At 46.0% G+C, this 17,895-nt stretch overlaps 1 protein-coding gene across 2 annotated transcripts in view; it reads left to right on the forward strand.

The window, feature by feature from the left end:
- Nucleotides 1–17,895, forward strand: part of MAPRE3 (microtubule associated protein RP/EB family member 3) — a 48,753-nt gene that overhangs the window by 25,775 nt on the left and 5,083 nt on the right. The gene's annotated exons all lie outside the window — the stretch shown is intronic.

Below are 17,895 nucleotides of genomic sequence, written 5' to 3' on the forward strand. Positions count from 1 at the left end.
CCCAGCTGGTGGAGGTTGACCTCAGTGGGCCTTATTAGAACTCAGTGGGGACCTTTCAAAACCAGAGGAACTAGCAAGGAAGGGCTAGAACCACCGTGCCAGGGAAGTCTGAACCACCCAGGCAATAAGCAATAGAAGCCTTAACATGGTTATTTTGGCAGCTGTTGTCGAAGACTACTTGCTGCCTGACCACAGCTTTCTTCCATTACTTCTCTTCCCTGCATTTTTGTTTGTTTTTGTTTTTATTTAACATCTTTATTGGAGTATAATTGCTTTACAATGGTGTGTTAGATTCTGCTTTATAACAAAGTGAATCAGCTATACATATACATATATCCCCATATCTCCCTGCTTTTTTTTTTTTTTTAAAAGGAATTCCTTTATTTTTATTTATTTATTTATTTATTTATTTTTGGCTGTGTTGAGTCTTCGTTTCTGTGCGAGGGCTTTCTCTAGTTGCGGCGAGCAGGGGCCACTCTTCATCGCGGTGTGCGGGCCTCTCACTATCGCGGCCTCTCTTGTTGCGGAGCACAAGCTCCAGACGCGCAGGCTCAGTAGTTGTGGCTCACGGGCCCAGCTGCTCCGCGGCACATGGGATCTTCCCAGACCAGGGCTCGAACCTGTGTCCCCTGCATTGGCAGGCAGATTCTCAACCACTGCGCCACCAGGGAAGCCCTCTCCCTGCTTTTTTAAAATATATATATTTTATTGAGTTTTTTTCTTGTCACAAAAGTTATACATATTCACTGTAAAAAATTTAGAAAATCCAGATAAATCCAAAGAAGAAAATCAAAATCCCCTGTAACCCCACTATCGGACAGAACCAAAATTATTATTTTAGAATATACCCTCACATTATTCTTCTATGCCTGTGGGTATATTTCTGCTCTGTAACACTTTCCCCCAATTTAATGTATTGTAAACATCTTTCTATGTCTTTCAGTTGGGATTATGTTTTGGTACAAGTAACAGCAAACCCTAACCCAAACCAACAGTGGCTTAAACAAATTATAAGGGTATTTTCCTCACATGACAGGAGTCTGGAAGTAGGAGATACAGGCAGGGAGAACAGCTCAAGGACATCATCAAGGACACTCCAGCTCCTTAGCCTGTTGGGTGTTACCTCATGTCTCAAGGTGGCTCTTAGTTGTAAGAGAGGCTGGGAAGCAAGTATTTCATTTTTCTGACCTCTCTAGTGGAGAAAGGCGAGGGAAAATGCTGTTGGGAGTGGGTGCTGAGTCAGCCAGCCAACGGTGCCAAAGAGGCACTACATATTCTTCTACAACATAGTTTTCTTAAGCAGCTTCATAGTTTAGATGTACCATGATTTGTTTAACAATTCATTGTTGTTGATCACTTCACTTGTTTCCAGTTTTTCATTATTATAAATATGCTTCTATGTATTAAAGCTTTATATATAGCCATAATTGTTGCTACAGTATAAAATTCCTTAATTCTATAAGTAGAATTAAGGTCCAAAAGTATGTAAAAATGTAAAGGCTTTTAATATATTTTTTGGCCAAATTGCCCTTCAAAAAGATTGTACCGAATTACACTCTCACCAACCGTGTTTAAAAGAGTACAATTCCCTGCACCCTCAACAACAGGTTTTTGTTTGTTTGTCATTAAGCTATTATCCTATGACCATTATGCGGATTTAACTTAGTACTAGCCTTGACCAGACTGAAGTGCCCTGCAGCCTCTGGGAACCCAGAGGAGGGACACTGAGAACCTCAGCCAGCCCCACCCTTCCCCATCCCTGCCCGGAGGTGCAGGTCTGCAGGGCGTCCTGTGCTTCCAGGTGGCAGGTGCGGGTCCTCGTCCTGACGGGCACTGCAGAGGACTCGTGATGTTTCTGGTGAGCATGTGCGTCACTCATCTACCTTTATTTTGAAAGTCCTTTCTGCCACTGTGGAGTCATCATCATTTGTCCCGTCTTAGTCCTAAGGCGAGGCCCTCCTGGCTTGTCTGGGGCTGAGGTGCTTCTGGGAGCTGGCCTCTTGAAACAGCCCTCCCCCCACCCCCGCATCCGGATGTGCCTCACGTAAGGTAGCCTTACAGGCCCACTTCACTCTGTAACAGAGGGAAGGCCGAGAAGAGGGTATTGGTCGATTCTTGGGGGGTATTTTAATCCTATTAAGCTGCTTTGGGGACATGCTGCAGTTTCCTGGGGAGGCGGCCAGAAAAGGAAATTATCCCTGCACATCCTTTTGAAATAATTATTAACTAGTCAGCAGTTAGCCACTGCGCACAGCCCTTCTCCTCAAATGAGGAGTCATTTAGGGGTGAGAGGATTCCTCTGGCCAAGTCATGTCTGTGCACACAGTAGGTGCTTAAATACTCATATGTGTAGGCTTAGATTCTTGTGTGAACAAATGAGTGACTGATGAACCCAAGTGAGTCTGTGCTCAGTGCAGGAGCAGAGGCCAGGCCCTAGCACCACACCACCACCATCCAAAATAAGAAAAAGAAGAGGAAAACATAGGCAGAACACTCTATGACAGAAATCACAGCAAGATCCTTCTGACCCACCTCCTAGAGAAATGGAAATAAAAACAAAAATAAACAAATGGGACCTAATGAAACTTAAAAACTTTTGCACAGCAAATGAAACCATAAACAAGACGAAAAGATAACCCTCAGAATGGGAGAAAATATTTGCAAATGAAGCAACTGACAAAGGATTAATCTCCAAAATTTACAAGCAGCTCATGCAACTCAATATCAAAAAAACAAACAACCCAATTCAAAAATGGGCAGAAGACCTAAATAGACATTTCTCCAAAGAAGATATACAGATAGCCAACAAACACATGAAAGAATGCTCAACGTCACTAATCGTTAGAGAAATGCAAATCAAAACTACAATGAGGTATCACCTCACACCAGTCAGAATGGCCATCATCAAAAAATCTACAAACAATAAAGCTGGAGAGGATGTGGAGAAAAGGGAACACTCTTGCACTGTTGGTGGGAATGTAAATTGATACAGCCACTATGGAGAACAGTATGGAGGTTCCTCAAAAAACTAAAAATAGAACTACCATATGACCCAGCAATCCCACTACTGGGCAGACACCCTGAGAAAACCATAATTCAAAAAGAGTCATGTACCACAATGTTCATTGCAGCTCTATTTACAATAGCCAGGACATGGAAGCAACCTAAGTGTCCATCGACAGATGAATGGATAAAGATGTGGCACATATATACAATGGCATATTAGCCATAAAAAGAAACGAAATTGAGTTATTTGTAGTGAGGTGGATGGACCTCGAGTCTGTCATACAGAGTGAAGTAAGTCAGAAAGAGAAAAACAAATACCGTATGCTAACACATATATATGGAATCTGAAAAAAAAAAATGGTTCTGAAGAACCTAGGGGCAGGACAGGTATAAAGACGCAGATGTAGAGAATGGACTTGAGGACACGAGGAGGGGGAAGGGTAAGCTGGGACGAAGTGAGAGAGTGGCATGGACATATGTACGCTACCAAACGTAGAATAGATAGCTAGTGGGAAGCAGCAGCACAGCACAGGGAGATCAGCTCGGTGCTTTGTGTCCACCTAGAGGGGTGGGATAAGGGGGGTGGGAGGGAGATGCAAGAGGGAAGAGATATGGGGATATATGTATATGTATAGCTGATTCACTTTGTTATAAAGCAGAAACTAACATACCATTGTAAAGCAATTATACTCCAATAAAGATGTTTAAAAAAAAAAAAAACTATTCAGAGGAAAAAATAAAATAAAAAAATAAGAAAAAGAAAACACCAGAATTGTGATTCCAGGAAGGAAACGATAAGGATTCTATTTAAGCGGTCCCTTCACGACCTTGCCCTGACCTCCAGAGAGGCGGCACGCAGAGTGTGAGAAGCACTATCCTAAGGAAACAGCGCTCTGGGAGCTTTCCTTTGAGGGCGTGGTTTGAGGCTACCGTCAGTTACTACCACAGTGAGGGGAGAGAAAGGAAGAGAATGGTTATGTACACGTGAGATCTGGAAAAACCTTTGGCGTTACAAGAAAAGAAAGCAACCCTGATTCCCCATTGGTGGCCAAGCTTTTGGTTCTTAAATCAAGGCCCAGTTTTTCTCCTTCTTGAATTATCCAACAGTCTCTTTTTCCTAGCGTGGAAACCAATAGGCCAAAATGACCTCATTGAGAACAAGACATCTCAAAAGTAGAGCAGCAGGATTCAAAGTATTACTACAATGACTAGAAATATGTGGGAGAGAAAGTAATAGGATTTCACTGGGGGTAAGCCTGCCTACTGAGAAACGTTGTATATTTTCAGTGAGCTACAAACATTGTACAGCATGAAGGACCATCAAATTTAAAGGACACCCTAAAACCAAGGGGACAAAAGGCCCCACTAGCTTAGCCGCTAGGGCTAATTCCCTTAAGAGAGCTAAGTAGGCCTTGCCACAGTCAAGAGAGACTGCGGTAGACTTGATGTCTGATGAGTCCCATGAAATTGACTCATAACATTAACAGTTTATCCAGATCTCACACACACAGACAGACATGTTTATGATAATTAGGTGGGCCCAGAGTGGGAGGTTGCTGAAGGGCTGATTTAACTCACAAAAGGCCTCTTCATGTTGAGATTCCCAGGGAAGGGACTTGTATACCAAGGACTTGATTAAGTTATAAATGTGATAATTTCAGAAAAGTTGGAAAGTTTTGAATGGCCTATAATCAGAAGTAAAGGATTTACCTCCTTGGGATAAATCATGCGTGGGTTATGAACTTTACTTTGACAAAATTGTAACTTCTCTTTAAAAGCCTTATGTCCTTTGGGACTTCCCTGGCGGCCCAGTGGTTAAGACTCCGTGCTTCTACTGCAGGGGGCACGGGTTCGATCCCTGGTAGGGGAACTAAGATCCCGCATGTCGCGCGGAGCGGCCACAAAAACAAAAACAAAAACAAAAAAACCTTATGTCCTTTCTGAAAGAAAATAATAGCTAGAAACAGTCTTAGAGCTTCCCTCATCTTTGGGATACAACAAAAGGTCATCCACATAAAGAATCAAAGGGAAATTTAAGGTACTTGAAGTTGTGGTTGAGGACTTGTGAAAAGTAGGAATAGCCTCAGTAAATCTTTTGGGCATAACAGTCCAGTTATATTGTTGATTTTCCCAGAAGGAGGCAAACACATGTTGACTATTTTGATCTAAAGGAACACTAAAGAAACCAGAACGTGAATCTATGACTGTAAAATATGCAACCTCAGGAGGCACTACAGATAAAAGAGTATTTGGTTCTGGTCAGGGAATGACTATTCTATTTATGGCCTCAAGGTCCTGAGTAAATCTATATCACCACACATTGGGTAGGGTTATTACGAGGACTTGTTCAAGATATGATGTGTCCTTTCTCTATTATGCTTTTGACTATTTATTTTAGTCTTTCTTTAGCTTCTGATTTAAGAAGGTTTTGTGCAAGTTTGGGTAGAAATTTAGACAGGTCATTCTGAACCTTAATGGATTCAGCCTCAATAATCCTGCAAACACTTGATGTTTGAAATTTTGTTGCCTTTTCATTTTAAAGCTCCTCTCAATTTTGTTCAGACTGAAGGCTGCCTGAACTGGCCACTATGATTCTAAAGTATGCTTGCTGAAATTATAACACCTAGAAAGATAAATTCACAGGCTTGGGTTACAGTATAAATGCCTGTAAGAAGCAGGAGCCTGGTCTGGAGGGGCACAAACTTAGGTTTAAACTGAGACAAACCCATAATTTTTGGAATAGTCAGTCCAAAGCGTTGCTTGTGTACCTGTGTTTTCTCAACCCCCTCCCCAACCTAATGCCTGGGTCTCCCACCTACAAAACCCAATCAGATCTGTAGTTCCAGAGGACAGAAAAGTATGGAGAGATCTCTGCCAGAGCCAGACTGTCATGGACAAAGCAAGAGAAGATTGAGGAAGGTTCTCACAGGGTTTTTTGTAATTGCCAAAAACTGGAAACAACCCAGATGTCCTTCAGTGGGTGAATGGATAAACTGTGGTATATCCATACTTGTACCATTGTTTGGACTACTATTCAGCAATAAAAAAGAACTATTAATCCGTGCACCAACTTGGATGGAACTCGAAGGCATTATGCTAAGAAAAAAAAAGCCGATCTCAAAAGGTTGTTGTATGATTCCATTTCTGTAACATTCTTAAAATTACAAAATTATAGTGATAGAAAACATATCTGTGGTTACCAGGGATTAGAGTAGGAGGAGGGCCTGGCTATAAAGGGGTAGCATGAGGGAGTTTCTTTGAGGTTATAGAATAGTCTGTGCCCTAGCAGAGCGGTGATTACATGAATCTATACATGTCATAAAATTTCATAGACTGGACCACAACAACACAGAATAAGGGTGCGTGTAAAAACTGATGAAATCCAAATGAGGTCTGTAGCTTAGTTAATAACGTACCCATGTCAATTTCCTGGCCTTAACAATTGTTATGTAAGATGTTATTGGGGAAGCTGGATGAGGATATGTGGGAATTCTTTGTCCTATTTTGCAATCGTGAGTCTAAAATTATTTCAAAATAAAAAGTTTACCAAAATTTGGAGGGGCACTGATTTCTGCAAGCAGCACTTGGGAATCTCTTCAGTTCTTACTGGAAAAGATAATATAAACTAAAGCCTCAAGAATTATAAATTTAATGCAGTTTCTAAGCATTGTAATTTCATTTTCTGTATTTTTGATTTGGAAATTACGCGCAGCTACTATTTTAACTATAGTAGTGTTACAAATATTTTTGTATTGTTACAAATATATACATGGGGGAAAACATGCCTTGCTGAGTTTCCCCCAGGATGGAATAACTCCCAGCCGCCTTACAGAGCTCTTGGTTGTAGCTCCTGTCTACCCTTAACCACATCTCCTTCTGCCCCCAACATGCATTCTGGGGTGAACTATTTGTAATCCTCTCCCTCCTCCCAGTCTGTTCCTCTATCCTTTTGACTCTTATTTGCTTGATGAGCTTTTCCTTCAAGACCCAACTCAAACTATGCTTCCTCTAGAAGCCTTCCCTGACCCAGGAAGCAGAGTTGCTCAGCAGCATGCCCTTCCTGCATCTGGGGTTGTAGTGTAATGTGTCGCCCTTTGGTTATTACGTTCACTTGTCTAACCCCCACCCTAGTCTGCGAACTCCTCAAGGGCCCAGACTGGGTCCCTTTCCTTTCCTTAGGCCCCATGCCTGGCTCAGTGCCTGGAACACGCACTCCATAAACGGTGATCAATGAGTAAGTGAATCTGATGCTCTGGAAGGTCCTTAGTAACAAATTTTGTTTATTCTACCCTTCCTTAATAATTTTCAACAAAACTGAAGACCAACAGGGGATTTGATTAACCACAGTTAAACAGAACAGTATATTAATATTTAAAACATTTTCCAAACATTCAACTTAGTCAAGACTTTATTATATTAAAAATTTTTCCCATGCTTTCTTTTCGTTCATGGCACCATGTTGTAAAAAGCTTTAGTAAGACCATGAGGTTGCACTCATGAGCCTCCTTAGACAGATAAGATCTAGAATTTAAGGATAGGACATGAATTTTCCAGATTTTACTGAGAGAAGCAAGGTGTTCTCCGCCTCGCAAGTCGTCACTCTGCAGTCCACCTGCAGTGCTGCAGCGGACCCAACGGCCTTGGTGATGAACCCCTGATTTCCCTCCTCAGCATCCTCTCGGGCAAATGATCTGGGACTCTGTAATTGTCTGCAGGTCTAGCTTCTGTCCTCACACTCCAACAAAATGACTCAGAGTTTCATCATTTCTTCTTGCACAATCTAATGACCATTTCTCTGTCCAAGGTCTGGTAACTTCATTAAACAGGGCAGGTAACCTCCTCCTTGAAACTGGTCCCTCCCTTGGCTCCTGGGACACCACGTACCACTCCCATTTTCTCTCTTGATTGCATCCTCTAACATTCCTCTAAGATTTAATCATTGGTCTCATGCTCATTTTTCAAATAAAAGTAATAATAAACATGTTTCCCAAGTCCCAAATTTTCCATTTTCTCTTCGCTGCTTTCTGATGTCCTGTCATCTTTAAAGGCCTAAATTAGGTGCCACCTGCCCCCAGAAACCATCTAACTACTGAGGCCCCACTCATCCTTTACACTCTCCTGGAGCACTTGAAAGCCAAATACACTTGCACAAGTTAGTACTTCATATATTCTCTTGGAACTATAAAACAAGGAAATCTCTTATTTTATGAATTACTCTTATTTCTTCAACCAAACAAAGGCTCCTTAAGGAGAAGACCCATGACTTAAAATCATCCCATGTCCTCATGGTGCCTTGTGGGGTGCTTAGCACATTATGGCAGTGGTCAGTAAACACTTGCTGAGTGACATTAGAGCAATGTTGCAGTAGCTTGGAAAGAGAAATATGAAGAAGAAAACCGGGACTTCCCTGGTGGCGCAGTGGTTGAGAATCCGCCTGCCAATGCAGGGGACATGGGTTCGAGCCCTGGTCTGGGAAGATCCCACATGCCGCAGAGCAACTAAGCCCATGCGCCACAACTACTGAGCCTGCGCTCTAGAGCCCGCAAGCCACAACTACTGAGCCCGCGAGCCACAACTACTGAAGCCCGTGTGCCTGGAGCCCATGCTCTGCAACAAGAGAAGCCACTGCAATGAGAAGCCCGCGCACCGCAACGAAGAGTAGCCCCTGCTCACGGCAACTAGAGAAAGCAACGAAGACCCAATGCAGCCAAAAATAAATAAATAAATAAAAATTAAAAAGACCACTATGGTCTTTGGCACGCGGTGACTGTCAGGAGAAACAGCTCCTGATTGGGTTGTGGCTTGTCATCCTCCAGATCCGCTGGAAACCCCATTCAAGGATCAGACTGAGGTCGTGGCTTTGGGAACAGCCTGCTCTGTAGGGTCTTGACTCCTGCTACCAGGTCTGGGGTGAAGGGAAAGAAAAGTTGAGGAGGTCTAGTCTGGTGATTTGCTAAACCATTTCCTGTGCTAGGACCATAAGGTTCGTGGTGCAGTCACTGGACAGGAAAGGCAGTTAGAGCTCTCATCAGGAGAGGTGCAGCTGCTGGCCATTCTGCAGGCTGAGGCTTCCAACATGGTCGTCAAGACCAAATCTCCATGTCCCGTGGCCGGGAAGAGCTTCTCGAGACCATCCAGCTCCTTCCCAGATACCTAGGACTGTACTTAGAGCTAGGCATTATATTCCTAAATCATAAATAAGGCTGTGTAACTCTGAAAGCTCACATTCTAATATTTAATAACCTTGTCAGTGGCCTAAATCTAATTTTGGCTTTTTGTTTTTAAGCCTTCAGTGGAACTCTACCTTCCACAAATATGTCTTGAAAATAATTCAGGGACCCTCAGTCTTCTCTAATTCTTTGGTTCCTAGAAGAACTCCCTGCAGTTCCCAGGTCTCTACCCTCTGCCCCCAACGGCTATGAGGGAAACATCAGGTCTTTTGGTCCTGCAGGGGGCGTTGGGCATGCCTCCAGCAGGCTTCTTTAAGAATACCAGATCTCCAGTCAGACAACTTGGCTTTAAATCCTGGCTCTAACATTTCCTAGCTGCTTGACTTTGGGCCTCAGTCTCCTCATCTATAAAAAGGGGACAAAACAGTCCTCATTTCATAGAGCTGTTACGAGGACTAGGTGATTCATATATACAAAGCGCTGAGCAGAGCCCAGCACACAGCAAGTATTCGATCAGCGTTATCAGCATTACTGGGGCAGACACTGAGAATCCAAGGGCACCTGTTTGAGAAGCAGGCGCCCAACACACATCCAGCTTCAGGCCTCCAAGACCGTAGAACACCAGTCTAAGAGGAGACAGACTACAGAACTGTGCTTTCTCTGCCCCTTCTGCCTGGGGACTGCTGTCTGGGCTTCCTGAAGCTGGGCCTCTAACCACGATCCTTCCCCAACTCCAGATTTCCCATATATTCTGCTTTGTAGATGCATCCTACCGGCCAGGAAAACTGGAACAGATGCTGTGGGATCAGAGGAGAGAGAACTCTGAGGAGCTTGCCAAAACGTTTCCCACTCCTGACATGGGGCTATGCCCATTGCCACTGGGCTACCCCTTCCTGCTCAGGCCCAGGGGGGCTGCAGTCACCTGTTGGGAAAATCTGCAAAATTGTTACTCCTTGCCCCCCTGGGTCACACATCCAGGTTATTCTGGGGTTGCATGGAGGCAATATGTGCAGGCAGAGATGAACGGTTCTGAGGGACTGGAAGAGCCCTGCCGGCGGGTCACAAAGCCCTGGCAGACCCAACCAATCACCTTCTTCTCATGGCTGACCAAAGACCTGACTCACGGGGAGGCTCAGACTCCCAAAGCTGAATTTAAAAAGTGGAGCTGGGGCAGGTGGAATAGTTCCGCGGCTGGTGGGGAACCAGCACACCTACGTCTGGACGGGGTAGGTTCAGGTAGGGACTGGAGCTTCTCCAGGATTCTGTTCTCACAGCACTTTTAGGTCATGTAGCTCTTCCCTAAGATCCTGAACCCTGCTGAGGTCCCAGCCACTGGAGTCCTGAACATGTCCTGCTGAACACGATCTAAACTCTGAAGAGGCAGATCTGGATAATGCTGCCATGCCCCTTATAGCTGCTGTCCCGGGGAAGGAGTCCTTTGGGGAGTCCTGGCCAGATTGCTCTATCTGGTCATTGCTCAAAGGGTTAATGGAAATCCAGGAGGGGAGTAAACAGAACTCCTCACTTGCTAAAATTAATCCATTTTTAGTAGGGTCCATGTCAGTGGGCAGGTAGAAAGTTAAAACTTTCTTTCCCAAGGTTCTCTACTGGACATCTTTAAGTTCCACAAACACCTACTTTTTAAGTCAACAAACTTCCACGATGGGAGCTGCCATCAAAACAAGGCTACCAGCAGCAGGCTCCTGGAGCTGTGCAGTGTGGGGAAGCGAGGCTTAATGGTAAAAGATGTGGCTTGGCCATGGGCTCAGCCACCAACTGCCTGTGAGACTTTGAGCTAGTTTGAAGTATCCAAGCCTCAGTTTTCAAGCCTGAAGAATCAGAGTGGTTCTCTTGAGCATGGGATTGCTGTGGGGTTAATGAGGGACCCCGTCTGTGGGAACCAGAGGTTAATCCTCTCTCCACATTGGGGGCTGAACAACCTTCATGACAGGCAGAGGATGACAGATGTGTCTGACTCATGTTCTTCTTCCCAGCACCCTGGAAAGCTCCCCACAGAGTTCCGATCAGGGTTCTGAGCAGGGGGAGAGCAGGGGCAGGCGTGGCTTTTGGTTGTGGCCCTCTGGCAGCTGTGCTGGAGCTCTGGTGCCCATTTCTTTCCTTAATTAGTACTGGCTCAGGGCCCCGGACGCAATAAAATATTGCTGAATGAATGAATGAATGGGAGAGGCTGAACTGCAGTGTGGGGTTTCAGGTGGCAGGTGGGCTCAGAAAGTGTGGTTTTCTGGCCACATTTCCTATCTGTTGACCCCAAGGATCAGGAGAGTAGAAAGCTGGCTGCACCTGCTGGCCACACACAACCAGATGCAGCATGAAGCCCCTGGATGCTCAGCAAGAGATTGAAAAAGACCTCTTCCTCTGATACAAGGAAAAGAGAAACTATATAACATGGCTATATAGCTGCCAGACTCCTCAGAGCAGGGCTTTGGGGTGGTTCTGAGAACAGAACTTGGTACCTGCTGGGAGGATGCCCCAGTCGGACTGGCTCTCAGGCCAGCTCTGTGCACACCCCCGGGGAGGGGATTGCTGGCCCATCTGCGGCCTGAACATAAAGAGAGAGGGGGGCTGCAGCGGCTGCTGGGACATGTGGGGAAGAGAACATTTGTGTCTGCGGCCCTAGTGTGCCTGGTGTCTCCTTACTGATCCTTCATGCTTCAAAAGCAGTTCTGGTCTTGGGGGGCACATTCAAGCCATGTCACTTTATCTTCCTTTCAAATGATGTTTCTTCAGACCGTGTGGCTGACAGCTGTCACCTGGCCAAGTGGCATGTGCTCCCCTCCTCTGAAACTGGAGTCTATGAATCATTCAGCCGACTTTCCCTCAACCCCAGGCCCAGCCCTTCTCTGCTCTCAGAGCCCCTCCCCCGCCACAGCCAATCCACCAGTTTTATTTCCATGCCTTTTTGACAGACTGCTCATTTAATACTCTAACCTTTCCACCAGCAAGTCTACCTAACAATGTCCAGAACAAACCTGCCAAGGTTCAACATTTGAGTCTCTGTCCTCTCTTGTGCAGACTGTCATTCTGCACGTCCCCGAGACTCGACTCTACCTGCCCCCCTGCAGGCGATGGTCGTTCCCCCTCAGTGGGGACGTGCACGGGAGGGGTACCTTCAGGCCTGCCCACCTTCCAATAGCTTCTCTCCTGGTCTGCCATGGTGGTTGAAGTTCCCACCATGAATGCTACTCTTGTGGATTATAGCATTTGTCTCCAAAAAGCCTTAGTTATCATCTCAATTTCGAATATGAGGAGATGAAGGCTCTGGGTGCAGTGACTTGCTCAGACTCAAGATCAACCACTGGCAAGGCCAGAGCGTGAACCCAGGCCATCTGCACCCAAACCCTGTGCTCCTCCCACACCATGGCACCGGGGAAGGAAGAGCCACTTGATTAAATCCTCTGCACAGCTCTAGTGTAGGATGACTTGCTCTGATTTAGGCCGCTGAGCATTAAGAGAAAGGAAAGGAAAGGTCAAAGGGACGGGGTTGGAGGACCCTGCTATTGTAGCCCTTGGAACAGAGCCTGCCTCCTCTGGGTGGTTGCCTACCATTCTCTCAGGGGAGGTGAAGCAGCCCTTGGTTACAGGTGTAATCAACTTTAAGAGTTGTCTCAGATATTGTCTCTGCTGTATTTGGAGGCAACTGGTCCACTTAGGGCTAGATGCTTGGGCAAATGCTTTATATGCCTCCTCCATCCCCAGAAGCTGCTCTGATTTGAGTCGAGGCCTGAGTCAACCCCCAATACAGTAAGTCATCAGAAGTTGGACCCGTTGATGAGTTTAACTTATGGCTTTGGGGAATCGGGAGGTTGGTTTAGTTGAGTCCAGAATCTTAGAGTAGGCCTAATGCCCTAGGCCACTCCAGCTGGTTCAGTTCTCAGAGGACACCTGGGTCAGGAACAAGGACTCCACTCAAGCCCGTGCCCTGACACCACCAGGTTTTGACCAAACCAGGCTTCCTCTTTGAGGGACAAGGTCAAAGTTAGGGGCTCTCCCTTTTCTAAACTGAGCTAGGGAGAGAGGGATTTGGGGACGGGAGAAACTTTTAAAGGAGTCTTTGCCCAGGACCTGGGTGCCACCTGCTGGCCATAATTTAGTTGTATTTATAGGGCCAAATCTGGGAGAAGAAAATTAAAAGGGCATCCTGCCCTCCCCATCATGATGAGGAATAAGGAAACTAGGAGGCTGGTTTCTTCGTGACCCCCCCAGCAAGTATGACTGAGAATCCTTGCAGAGACCCCCAAGTGTCTTGGATGAGTCCTCCTGAGCCAAAATGGACCTCAGCTGGGCCAGAGGGTAGCATCACCTGAAAGAACCAGAGCCAGTCGCAAGTGGAGACAAAGCTCTGCTCCACATTATCAACTGCCCACCCACACCCACTCCACCCTCCCACCCCGCTCCATGCGACCCACACCCACTTCCCCAAAAGCCCCACAGGAGGTAAAAGTCATAATTGGTGGTTCGGCCCTGAGAGGAGCCATTTTTTTCCAGCTTTCTCCTTATAGGCACTGTTGGCTCTTTGGGGACTCTAGATTCAGACTAATCAAAGGTGTGGAAAATGCCCTTCCATCATCAGGCATAGACAGAGCTGGGAATTTCTGGCCAAGCTGAGAAGATTTGGGCATTTTTCTAGTACCTGTGTAGCTTTTGGTGACTCTTAGGGCCCTGATAGCAAGGTCTTTAGTTGTGTTCTGGAAGGGAGACTGGAGATTTTTCATACTTACCAAGGAGGAAAATAGCCAACACTGTACCCCAGGGAGGTCGCAAAACACCCCAATATCCCAGCCTGTGCCATTGCAATGCAGGCCAGGCAATCTCAGCCAAGCACATGCATCAGATGAGGACTGTGGTTCTAATACCTTGTTGTGCACCAGGAGGATTTTTTAAATTATAAAGATATAAAATAACTATAAAATATATAGTTATACACACACATATATATAGGTATAACACTAAATATATTATACAGTCAGCCCTCCATATTCGTGGGTTCCATAGTCATGAATTCAACCAACCATAGATGGAAAATATTTGAAAAAAAAATTCCAGGAAGTTCCAAAAAGTAAAACCTGAATTTGCCATGAACCAGCAACTATTTACATAGTGTTTACATTGTATTAGGTATTATAAATACTCTAGAGATGACTTAAAGTATACAGGAGGATGTGCATAGGTTATTTGCAAATACCGTGCCATTTTACATAAGGGACTTGAGCATCCACAGATTTTGGTATCCACGGTGGTTCTGGAACAAATCTCCCGTGGACACTGAGAGCCAACTATACTATATATTATATATAAATAGATTGGTATATATCATATGTAGTGTATCATATATAGTTATACATACTATATATGAATACTACATTATATATAAATATATATTAATGTATATTTATATAGTGTATTATATATAATTGCATATATACTATGTAATAATATACATGATGTGGTTATATATAATATTTAGAGAGGCTAGGGAACCGCAGGTAGGCTGCCCTCAGGTTGGAAGACCCTTGAAGCTCAAATGATTTCAGTCAAAAACTGGAGGACTAGTTTAGACTAGGACCCGTGCCTCTGCTTTTCTTCAATAATCAGCACTTGAAACTCATACACAGTAAACAGGAAAAAAATCCCTAAAGTGGCTCAGGAATTCCCAGGGCCAACCTAAGACCACCCTACACCTCCCAGAACCACCCCTGACCAGCCCAGACTCTGTACCCCAGGAGTGCAGGGATAGAGCAGCCCCCAAGACCTCATGGAGAAATGAGTCCCCAAGCCTGTGGTAAGCCAGTATCCAGAATGGCTTGTCCCCTCTGCACTCAGATCCCACAGGCCTCTGCAGACCCCCGAAGGCCTGGCAGGTTCTGACCATTCTTATTGGGGCCGTTCAAATCCATTCTCCAGCTGTGCATGCTCTCTCCTTCCTGACTTTCTGTAGCACCTACCGTTCTCACCACACTTTGGGGCATTTGGTTATACTGTTCTCCTGTGTGTTGGTCTCCCCAGTGAGACTATAAACTCCTTGATGACAAGGGCAAATCTTTCTATTTCTCAGAGTCCCTAACTAAATACTCATCAAAATACAATGCGCTCGCCTTGACCCTACCCATCTGCCTCTCTAATCAAGTCTGGTGTCCACGCGCCCCTGCCACGCCTGCTGAGGTTACTTTAGGTGAGTTCCCTGGAAATTAAGAAGCACTCTCCTAACTCTAGTCTCTGATTGTCATTCACTGAGAATTGACCTAGAACCCCGAAGTGAATGAAACAGCCTGGCCATTGAGTTTACAGTCAGGTGGAAGGGACAGACACACAAGTGATTTCAAGAGAATGTGATCAACGCCATGATTGAGTAAGCTCAGGGTGACAGAGGGACACAGATGAAGGCCATGTCTCCCTGCACAGGGGCTCAGAGAACGTGTCTTGGAGGAGATGGAGCCCAAGCTGAGTCCAGAAGGTTGAGTGGGGGAGGGAGGGTCCAGGCCAGAAGGTGATAAAAGATGGTTCAGAAAGAGGAGAAAAGGTGAGGAGGTGTCACTCAGTCATTCAACAAATTTGCTGAATACCTTGCCTGTGACAGGCCTGGAAACACCACTACTGGCTTTGAGATGCTTACTGATGAGGGAGGCAGGCATTTCAGCAAGTCCAGTGGTTAGTGCAAGGGTCAGGTTACAGGGCGGTGGCTCAAAACCACTGTGTAAGAAGGGACTCAAATGCAGTCAAAATTACCCTCAGAAATCTCTGGAATTGTCAGCTCCTGTGTCCTTAGAAGGTCCCAAGATGATAATTTTTGTTTCTCTTGGCTTTTTGGCTCTGTCTGGCTTCCCTTTCCCTGGGCAATGAAGGACAAGGTCTATTTTTAAAAGGAGGAATGACTGAGAATAAACAAGAGGGTTTCTTGATTTTTCTTCAAAAAATGTATTGAAGTTAAATGTGCATCTAGCGAGGTTCCATTATATATACTTGGGGTGGGGCCATGGGGGAGCACAGCCTAGCAGATACCAACTGAGCCTCTTCTCTAAAGCAGCTTCTCTAATTTAACTGTGCCTGTAGACCCTCTTGGTCAAGTGCAGTTTCTGACTCAGTAGATCTGGGGCGAGGCTCAAGAATTAGAATTTCTAACTTGAAATTTCTAACAAGCTGATGCCCGTAGAGCACCAAAGCTGCTCCAGGGACCACAGTTTGAGAACCTGTAGAGCAGAGAATGAGTGGACTTTGGGGGTGGCGGCCGCATTCCATGCAGAGGGTGAGTAGAGAGCTGCCCATGGCTCCCAGTTGGGGGATCAAAGTAGAAGACAGGGCTGGAGAGGGAGGGCTCATTGAAGAGCTTCGTAAGTGATGGGGAGGGGGTCACATTATAAGAGCAGATACCCACAGGGGACCGGGAAGTAGGCTGGGTGTATTCTTCCTTCAGGGAGACAATTTGCATATTAAACCTAAATATTCTTCACTCCAGAAATATGTACTCTCACAATTCTTGAAATACGCAGTCGTATTTCTCCATTTATGATAAAGACCTAGTTACAAGAAATATTTCCCTCTCAACAGTGCAAGTCAGTAATAACAACTGACACTTGACCTCTGTGTGGGGATGGGGGGAGGGTAAGGAGGCGCTTACACCCACTGGCGGGGGGGGGGGGGGGGGGGATGGGTGGCGTGGCCAGGGCTGCTTTCACGTAGATTCTGACCGCAGCAGTGTCAGGGATGGACTAGGGGGAGGGAGTGCCTGGGGGCTGGAAGGCCCCCTAGGAGGCTTCTGCTAGCCTTGGCTGGAGAGAATGGATGCAGAAACCCCGAGGCAGCAGGAGGCGGGGCGAAGAGCAGGGCACACTGGGAAGGCAGAGTAGCCGGGCTCACTGAATGATGGGCTCTGAGGATGAGGGGGAGTAGGCTGTCTGGGACGACCCCACAGGTTTCCAGCGTGGGTGACTGGGTGCCTGGTGGTGACATTCACTGGGATAACGAATACAAGAGCAGAAGCATGTATTGAGGGAAGTTTCTGGATAAGCGGAATTTAGGTGCCTGTGGATCAGCCAGCAGGCCACAGGGATTATAGGGTCTGAATTCAGAGCAGATGCGAAGATTAGTCAGCTTTCTAGAACCCCAATCTGGTCAAGTACTGTCTGCTTAAAATCCTCTAATGGCTTCCCTTGTTTAAACAGAGAGTCCAGACTCCTCCTCATGGTAACTAAAGCCCTCGCAACCAGCCCCTTCCAGTGTCGTTGCGCCACACCCCAACACAAACACCCGCTCCCCAGGCCTGCTGAACAGCTCCGAGTCCCGGAATAAGCCATGCCTTTGTTCTTGATAGTCCTGGGGCCTGCACTGCCCTTCTACCCCACCCCCTGTATGTTCAGAAAATTCCTACCCCTTTCAGGCTGCTCTGAAGTCTTCGCTGACCCTGTCAAGCAGAAGAGATCCCTCCCTTCTTTGTGCCATCCCTGAACTTTGCATGTGCTGCTTTTCCTGCCCTGTCACTCCCTGCTGTGGGGATTTGCCTGTCTGTAAACTCCTCGGAGGCAGAGACCACGTCTGACTTCACCACTTCTTAGTGCAGGTCTGGCATATAGTAGACACTCACCAAATGTTTCAAGAGTGAATGAGTACCCCTTCTCCAAGAGGTAAACTGCTGGTCTGGAGGAAGATGCTTCTCGTTTCCCCAGAGACCCTCCAGCTCCCTCTCCTTCGGGCTCAGGAACAGCAC

This window comes from Eubalaena glacialis, chromosome 14, assembly GCF_028564815.1.
Source record: "Eubalaena glacialis isolate mEubGla1 chromosome 14, mEubGla1.1.hap2.+ XY, whole genome shotgun sequence".
Classification (NCBI taxonomy): domain Eukaryota; kingdom Metazoa; phylum Chordata; class Mammalia; order Artiodactyla; family Balaenidae; genus Eubalaena; species Eubalaena glacialis.